An 8,055-nucleotide genomic window follows, 5' to 3' on the forward strand; every position below is an offset into this window, starting at 1 on the left:
TGGAAAGCGTCGTCACTAACTTGTTCACGGTCACTTCAGATCACAATCAGTGCAAGTTACTTCAATCGATCATGCAAGGTTACTAGTTCAGTCACCTCCATTCATTATTCCCACTGGTCCTTATGACAGATTAGTGCCTGAAGGCCACAGTCACCGGTGCACAGACCCCTCAGATCACAGTCCTTGCAGGTTACAATCACAGACACTTCAACACAATCATCAAAAGCCCCGACTCTGTTCACAGTCAACCCAGATTGCAATCAAGAGAGGTCACATTATCTCAGATCACAGTGGGTCACTCTGTCACCTCAGATTACATCCATTCAGTTATTCAACAAATAATTATTTTATTTATTTATTTATTTATTTATTTTTGAGATGGAGTCTCTCTCTGTGGCCCAGGCTGGAGTGCAGTGGCAAAATCTCGGCTCACTGCAACCTCCACCTCCCGGGTTCAAGCGATTCTCCTGCCTCAGCCTCCTGAGTAGCTGGGATTACAGACATGTACCACCATGCCCGGCTAATTTTTGTATTTTTAGTAGAGACGAGGTTTCACCATGTTGGCCAAGCTGGTCTTGAACTCCTGACTTCAGGTGATCCACCTGCGTCGGCCTCCCAAAGTACTGGGATTACAGGCATGAGCCACCGCACCCGGCCAACAAATAATTATTGAATAGCTACTTACTGTGTGCTCCAGGCATGTGCTAGGGTCCAAGAATACGCCATAATCAACCAGGCAAGGTTCCTGCCTTGGATGTCACAATCTGGTCAAGGTCTCCGGAGAGACACAGGCCATCACAATACCAGGTAAGTAAGTGCTCAATCTGAGGAATGCCACAGAGAAAGTAATTTAGGGAATTAGGGACGGCTTTGCAGAAAGAGTGATAATTCGGAGAAAGGGTGATACTCCAGATTGGCGGTCACTATGACTTTCAGTTCACAAACATCTCACATTGGAGTCATCTCAGGATATGGTTACTCTGCTTCACAAACAGCATGCTTTTGGGTTTTGGATGATGGGGATGGAGGCACAGAAGGAAGGCTGGAGCTGCCAAGCTAAGGCTTTTTCAACACAAATTAAAGTGGTAAATGATACCGAAACTGCCCGGATTATCACTAGATATTCAGGCAAGGCTGGTCTCATACTCTGGTTCACTTTAAGATCCTCCACTTTGTCCCTCAGCTATCCCTACCTACTCCTCCAGGTTCAAGTCAGGTATGTTCTTACATTAGTACTTAGCAAAATTGGACATTTAAACCCAGCCCTGATCTACCCCATCGCATAGTCCCAGAGACCTGGGCAATCCTCCTGGACCCTCAAAGGGAGCTGGAATGTCTCACTTCTGCCAGCCCATTCCTGGACAAGTAACCCTTTGACCTGAAGGACAGTTTTTGACCCATGAATCAACAAATATTGAGAACTCACTATGTCAATAATAGTGACCACTTATTGAGCATCATGGGTAAAGTACTAAATTTTAGAACAGCTCTCCACCCTCGTTTTAAGGATGAAGAGAATTAAACCTCAGGGAGATTTATTCTGTCATCCAGTATTTATTGAGGGTCTGTCTATACCAGACATGTTAACATGCTAGCTTTAATTCAAAGTGATTAAGTGGTATAGTTAGAATTTGGATCCCAAGTTGCCTGATCCTGTGCTTTGTCTGGATCTGCATGGTGGAAGTCAGAAGCTCTCTGGACAGCTTTCTGTTTAAAGGAGTGGCCACCCTGATAGCCACCTGGCCAGCAAGTGAAAAATTCACAAAAACTGAGGTCTTCAAATCTAAATTAATTAACATGAAATAAAGTTAAAAGTTCAATTCCTCAGTCCCACTAGCCACATTTCTTTTTCTTTTTTTGAAACCGAGTCTCACTCTGTCACCTAAGCTGGAGTGCAGTGGGATGATCTCAGCTCACTGCAACCTCTGCCTCCCAGGTTCAAGCAATTCTTCTGCCTCAGCCTCCCGAGTAGCTGGGATTACAGGCGCCCACCACCACACCCGGCTAATTTTTATAGTTTTAGTAGAGACGGGGTTTCACCATGTTGGCCAGGCTAGTCTCAAACTCCTGACCTCACGTGATCCACCCGCCTCGGCCTCCCAAAGTGCTGGGATTACAGGCGTGAGCCACCGTGCCCAGCCCACTTAGCCACATTGCATATGCTTAATAGCCACATGTGGCTAGCAGCCACAGTATTACACAGTATACATATGGAACATGTCTATCATCACAGAAACTTCTACAACAGCACTATATCCCATCACCCCTCTATCCCTGTCTACCCTAGTCACCACCACAGGTTCAAGTCCCTTCTCATCCATTGCCCTCACACTGGCAATCTATCAGACTCTGCTTCCTGCCCCTAACCATACCCTCCCACTGTGCCTTCTGCAACGTGTGATCAGCAAACTCTTCCACATCCTCAGCCTCTTCTCAGCATCCTTGCTTTATCTGAAACTTGGCTATCCACTAACCGCTGCTTCTCCAGCAGCAATATTAGGTGAATTCTGTTTCTCATTCTCACGTGCCTCAGCGTCAGAAGTGGGTAAGTGTATTCCTCTCCACCCTAATGCCATTTCTAGACCAGTGTTTAGCTTCCCCTCCCTCCCACAAAATCCCTGTTCCATTGGGGCTTCACCCTCTAGATATACTATCTTGGTTAACGTCATTAGCCAGCCTCCTGGTTGATGCCCCTTATTTGGCTCATGGCTTGCTGCCTCTCTCTCCGCCCCAAATTTTGTCATATTTGGTGAGCTCAAGGTCCACGTGATGGCCTCTCAGCCATGCTCCTCTCACTTCCTTGACTTTCTCATCTCTGGTAAGATTTTCAGCACTCCACCGCAGCTGCTAACTCCTGTAGTCACACCCTCAACTTTGTTTTCACCAAAAATCATTTCACGTCCAAAATGTTGACTCTCCAACCATAACCTTTGCCTTAATTAAACCTTTCAACAAGTCTTTGACCTGTATCAGGAGGTTAATGCTTGACCTCACTAATTCCTCACTATTCATTAGCCCTAAGTTTTTTGGTTTTTTTTTTTTTAAGAGGAAGAAACTTGTTAAGAGAGATTAGAAAATAACCTGTCTATGACTGAGCGTGGCGGCTCATTCCTATAATCTCAACAATTTGAGAGGCTGAAGTGGGAGGATCACTTGAGCCCAGGAGTTTAAGACTAGCTGTGGGTAATGAGGAGACCCTATAAAAATAAAAATAAAAAAAATTAGCCAGTATGGTGACACACACCTGTGGTTCCAGCTACTCGGAAGCTGCAGCAGGAGGATCACTTGAGCCTGGGAGGTCAAGGCTGCAGTGAGCTGTGATTGCACCACTGTATTCCAGCCTGGGTGACAGACTAAGACCCTGCCTCAACTTAAAAAACAAAAAAGAGGCCGGGCGTGGTGGCTCACGCCTGTAATCCCAGCACGTTGGGAGGCCGAGGCGGGCGGATCATGACGTCAGGAGATCGAGGCCATCCTGGCTAACATGGTGAAACCCCGTCTCTACTAAAAATACAAAAAATTAGCCGGGCGTGGTAGAGGGCACCTGTAGTCCCAGCTACTCAGGAGGCTGAGGCAGGAGAATGGCGTGAACCTGGGAGGCAGAACTTGCAGTGAGCTGAGATCACGCCACTGCACTCCAACCTGGGCAACAGAGTGAGACTCCGTCGCAGAAAAAAAGAAAAAAGAAAACGAAAGGAACCTATCTAATGTGTCAAAGCTTTAGTGCAAATACTTGGGTCCAAACTCGGTAGTCACTGTTACCAATTGCAGATTTTTACATAGGACTGAATTATACAGTAAGCCACAGAAATTTGGAATAACTGAAACTCTCCTATTTGAGTCCACTGCCAGCTAATGATATTGTTTTCTTTCTGTTTCTCTTGGCAAAGAGAGATAGTAGTTTATTAGAAAAGTAGTCGAGAACCATAAGTGTGAAATTATGTTAAAATAGTTCCCACAAAAATCATTATTTCTTTATGCATATTTTTAAAATTTTAACAAAGATTGTATATATTTATGGTGTACATCACGTTTTCATATATGTATACATTGTAGAAGAGTTAATCAATGATTACATAAAGCCTTTTTCTTTTTTTGAGACGGAGTCTCGCTCTGTCCACCCAGGCTAGAGTGCAGTGGCGCGATCTTGGCTCACTGCAACTTCCACCTCCCGGGTTCAAGCGATTCTCCTGCCTCAGCCTCCTGAATAGCTGGGATTACAGGCTTGTGCCACCAAGCCCGGCTAATTTCTGTATTTTTAGTAGAGACAGGGTTTTGCCATGTTGGCCAGGCTGGTCTCGAACTCCTGACCTCAAGTGATCTGCACACCTCAGTCTCCCAAAGTGCTGGGATTGCAGGCATGAGCCACTGCACCCGGCCAAATCAAGCTTTTTAATATATTTATTATCTTACATCCTTATCATTTTTTTGCAAATATACACTATGTTGTTATTAACTCTAGCTGTCATGATGTAACATAGATCTCTTGAACTTAATCCTCTTGTCTAACTGAAAATTTGTGTCCTTTGACCAACACTTTTCCAATTCCTCTAACCGCCCCCGGCCTCTGGTGACCATCATTTTACTATTTCTATTAGTCTGACTTTTTGTTTTGTTTTTTTTGACACAGGGTCTCATTCTTTTGCCTAGGCTGGAGTGCAGTGGAACCAGCATAGCCACTGGAGCCTCAAATTACTGGCCCGAAAGGATCCTCCTGCCTCAGCCTACCGAGTAGCTAGGACCACAGGCACATGCCACCATGCCTAGCTAATTGTTTTTTACTCTTTTCTCTAGAGACAGTGTTTCCCTGTGTTGCCCAGGCTAGTCTCAAATTCCCGGTCTCAAGGGATCCTCCTGTCTCAGCCTCCCAAAGCAATGAATGGGATTACAGGTCTGAGCCACCATTCTTGGTCTGAGCTTGATTTTTTCACACTCTACATGTAAGTGAAATCATGCAGTATTTCTTGTTTTGTGCCTGGTTTATTTCACATAACATAACACCTCCCAGGTTCATCCATGTTGTCTCAAATGATACAGTTTCCTTCTTTTTTTAAGGCTGAATAGTACCCCATTGTCTATATGTACATTTTTCTTTATTCATTCGTGTGTTGTTGGGCACTGTGGTTGTTTCCATGTGTTGGCTGTTGTGAATAATGCTGCAGTGAACATGGGAATACAAATCTCTTTGACATGCTAATTTCAGGTACTTTGGATATATACCCAGTAGTGGGATTCCTGGATCATACAGCAGTTCTATTCTTAATGTTTTTTTGTTTTTTATTTTGAGATGGAGTCTCACTCTGTCACCCAGGCTGGAGTGCAGCGGAGCGATCTCAGCTCACTGAAACCTCCGCCTCCCAGATTCAAGCGATTCTTCTACCTCAGCCTCCCGAGTAGCTGAGATTACAGGCACACGCCACCACGCCCAGCTAATTCTTTGTATTTTTAGTAGAGACAGGGTTTCACCATGTTGGCCAAGCTGGTCTCAAACTCCTGACCTCGTGATTTGCCTGCCTTGGCCTCCCAAAGTGCTGGGATTACAGGCGTGAGCCTCCATGCCCAGACTATTCTTAATGTTTTCAGGAACCGCCATACTGTTTTCCATAAAGGCTATACTAATTCACATTCCCACCAACAGGATGCAAGCGTTCCCTTTTCTCTGCATCCAGGCCAACACTTGTCTTTCGTCTTTTTGTTTTTTCTTTGAGATGGAGTTTCACTCTGTTGTCCAGGCTGGAGTGCAGTGATGTGATTGCAGCTCACTGCAAGCTCCACCTCCCGGGCTCAAGTGATTCTCCTGCCTCAGCCTCCCAAGTAGCTGGGATTACAGGCACCCACCACCACACCCAGCTAGTTTCTGTATTTTTAGTAGAGACAGGGTTTCTCCATGTTGGCCAGGCTGGTCTCGAACTCCTGACCTCAAGTGATCCACCCACCTCAGCCTCCCAAAGTGCTGAGATTACAGGCGTGAGCCACCATGCCTGATCATCTTTTATCTTTTTAATAATATAATAGTCGTCCTAATTTTGGCTCACATCTCTTCTTTTCTTTTTCTTTTTTTTTTTTTGAGACGGAGTCTCACTCTGTCACCCAGGCTGGAGTGCAGTGGCGCGATCTCGGCTCACTGCAAGCTCTGCCTCCTGGGTTCACGCCATTCTCCTGCCTCAGCCTCCCGCATAGCTGGGACTACAGGCGCCCGCCACCACGCCTGGCTAATTTTTTGTATTTTTAGTAGAGATGGGGTTTCACCGTGTTAGCCAGGATGGTCTTGATCTCTTGACCTCGTGATCCACCTGCCTCGGCCTCCCAAAGTGCTGGGATTACAGGCGTGAGCCACCGTGCCTGGTCTTCTTTTTTTTTTTTTTTTTTGCACTCTGTCGCCCAGGATGGAGTATAATTGTGCAATCTCAGCTCCCAGATCCCTTCTTTTCTAGCTTCTTTTTTTCTTTTTTTTCTTTTTCTTTTTTTTTTCTGAGACAGTCTTGCTCTGTTGCCCAGGCTGGAGTGCAGTGGTGCGATCTCTGCTCACTGCAACCTCCGCCTCCCAGGTTCAAGCAGTTCTCTGCCTCAGCCTCCCAAGTAGCTGGGATCACAAGCACCCACCACAACACCTGGCTAATTTTTGTATTTTTAGTAAAGACAGGATTTCACCATCTTGGCCAGGCTGGTCTTGAACTCCTGACCTTGTGATCCACCCGCCTCAGCCTCCCAAAGTGCTGGGATTACAGGCGTGAGTCACCGTGCCCGGCTTTTTTTTTTTTTTTTAAGACAGGGTCTTGCTCTGTCACCTAGTCTGGAGTCCAGTGGCGCCATCTCGGCTCACTGCAACCTCTGCCTCCTGGATTCTCCTGCCTCAGCCTCCCAAGTACCTGGGACTACAGGCACACGCCACCACACCCAGCTAATTTTTGTATTTTTGGTGGAGATGGGGTTTCGCCATATTGTCCAGGCTGGTCTTGAATTCCTGGGCTCAAATGATCTGCCTGCCTTGGCCTCCCAAAGTGCTGAGATTACAGGCATGAGCCATCACACCCAGCCTTTTCTAGCTTGTCTATCATCCATCACTACAACTACTCCTTCCCTCTGTCTCCTCCCATTGTGCTTGCCTGGCAAAGCCCTACTCTGCATAAATTCAACCATTTGCCTTCCCAGTGCTTTTGCTACAGCAAAATCACAATACCAGGCAGGTTATCTTCACTCATGTTCATGATCCTAACCTCAAACGGACTGTCAATACTGCCGGGTAATTCCTACTACATTTCCCCATTAAGTTTGCTTTTCTACTCTCAAGAAGAATTTTTTCCCTAGGCTCTCTCTGCAAAACCTCTACCCCTCTCATCTTAGCTGATGACCTAGCCACCATGTTACTAAGGAAATAGAAGCAATAGGAAATACCTTGTCATTCCTACCACAACCTACAAACCCATCTGCATCTCCGCCTACTTACATCTGTCTCCTCCTAGTGCTCTGAGAAGTGGATGTCCCTTTACTAAAGACTAGCCAATCCTGGCCAGGCATGGTGGCTCACACCTGTAATCCCAGGAGTTTGGGAGGTCAAGGCAGGCAGATTGCTTGAGCCCAGGAGTTTGAGACCAGCCTGGGCAATGTAGAGAGACCCCCATCTCTACAAAAAAATGTAAAAAATTAGCCAGGCATGCTGATACACCCCTGCAGTCCCAGCTACTTGGGAGGCTGAGGTAGGAGGATAGCTTGGGCCCAGGAGGTCGAGGCTACAGTGAGCTGTGATCATGCCACTGCATTCCAGCCCGGATGACCCTGTATAAAAAAAAAAAAAAAAAATTAGCCAATAAAGACTAGCCAATCCCACTGCAAAACCTATGGAACTTCCTCTCTCCAATCTTCAAGGACCTAGTTCCTAAAATCTAAATCTTCCCCTTCAGCACACAAACATGCTCTCTAGTCTTTAAAAAATAGTAACACAGGCCGGGTGTGGTGGCTCACGCCTGTAATCCCAGCACTTTGGGAGGCCAAGGCGGGCAGATCACAAGGTCAGGAGTTCAAGACCAGCCTGACCAATATAGTGAAACCCCGCCT

This window comes from Pongo abelii, chromosome 16 (genome assembly GCF_028885655.2).
Source record: "Pongo abelii isolate AG06213 chromosome 16, NHGRI_mPonAbe1-v2.0_pri, whole genome shotgun sequence".
Classification (NCBI taxonomy): Eukaryota; Metazoa; Chordata; class Mammalia; order Primates; family Hominidae; genus Pongo; species Pongo abelii.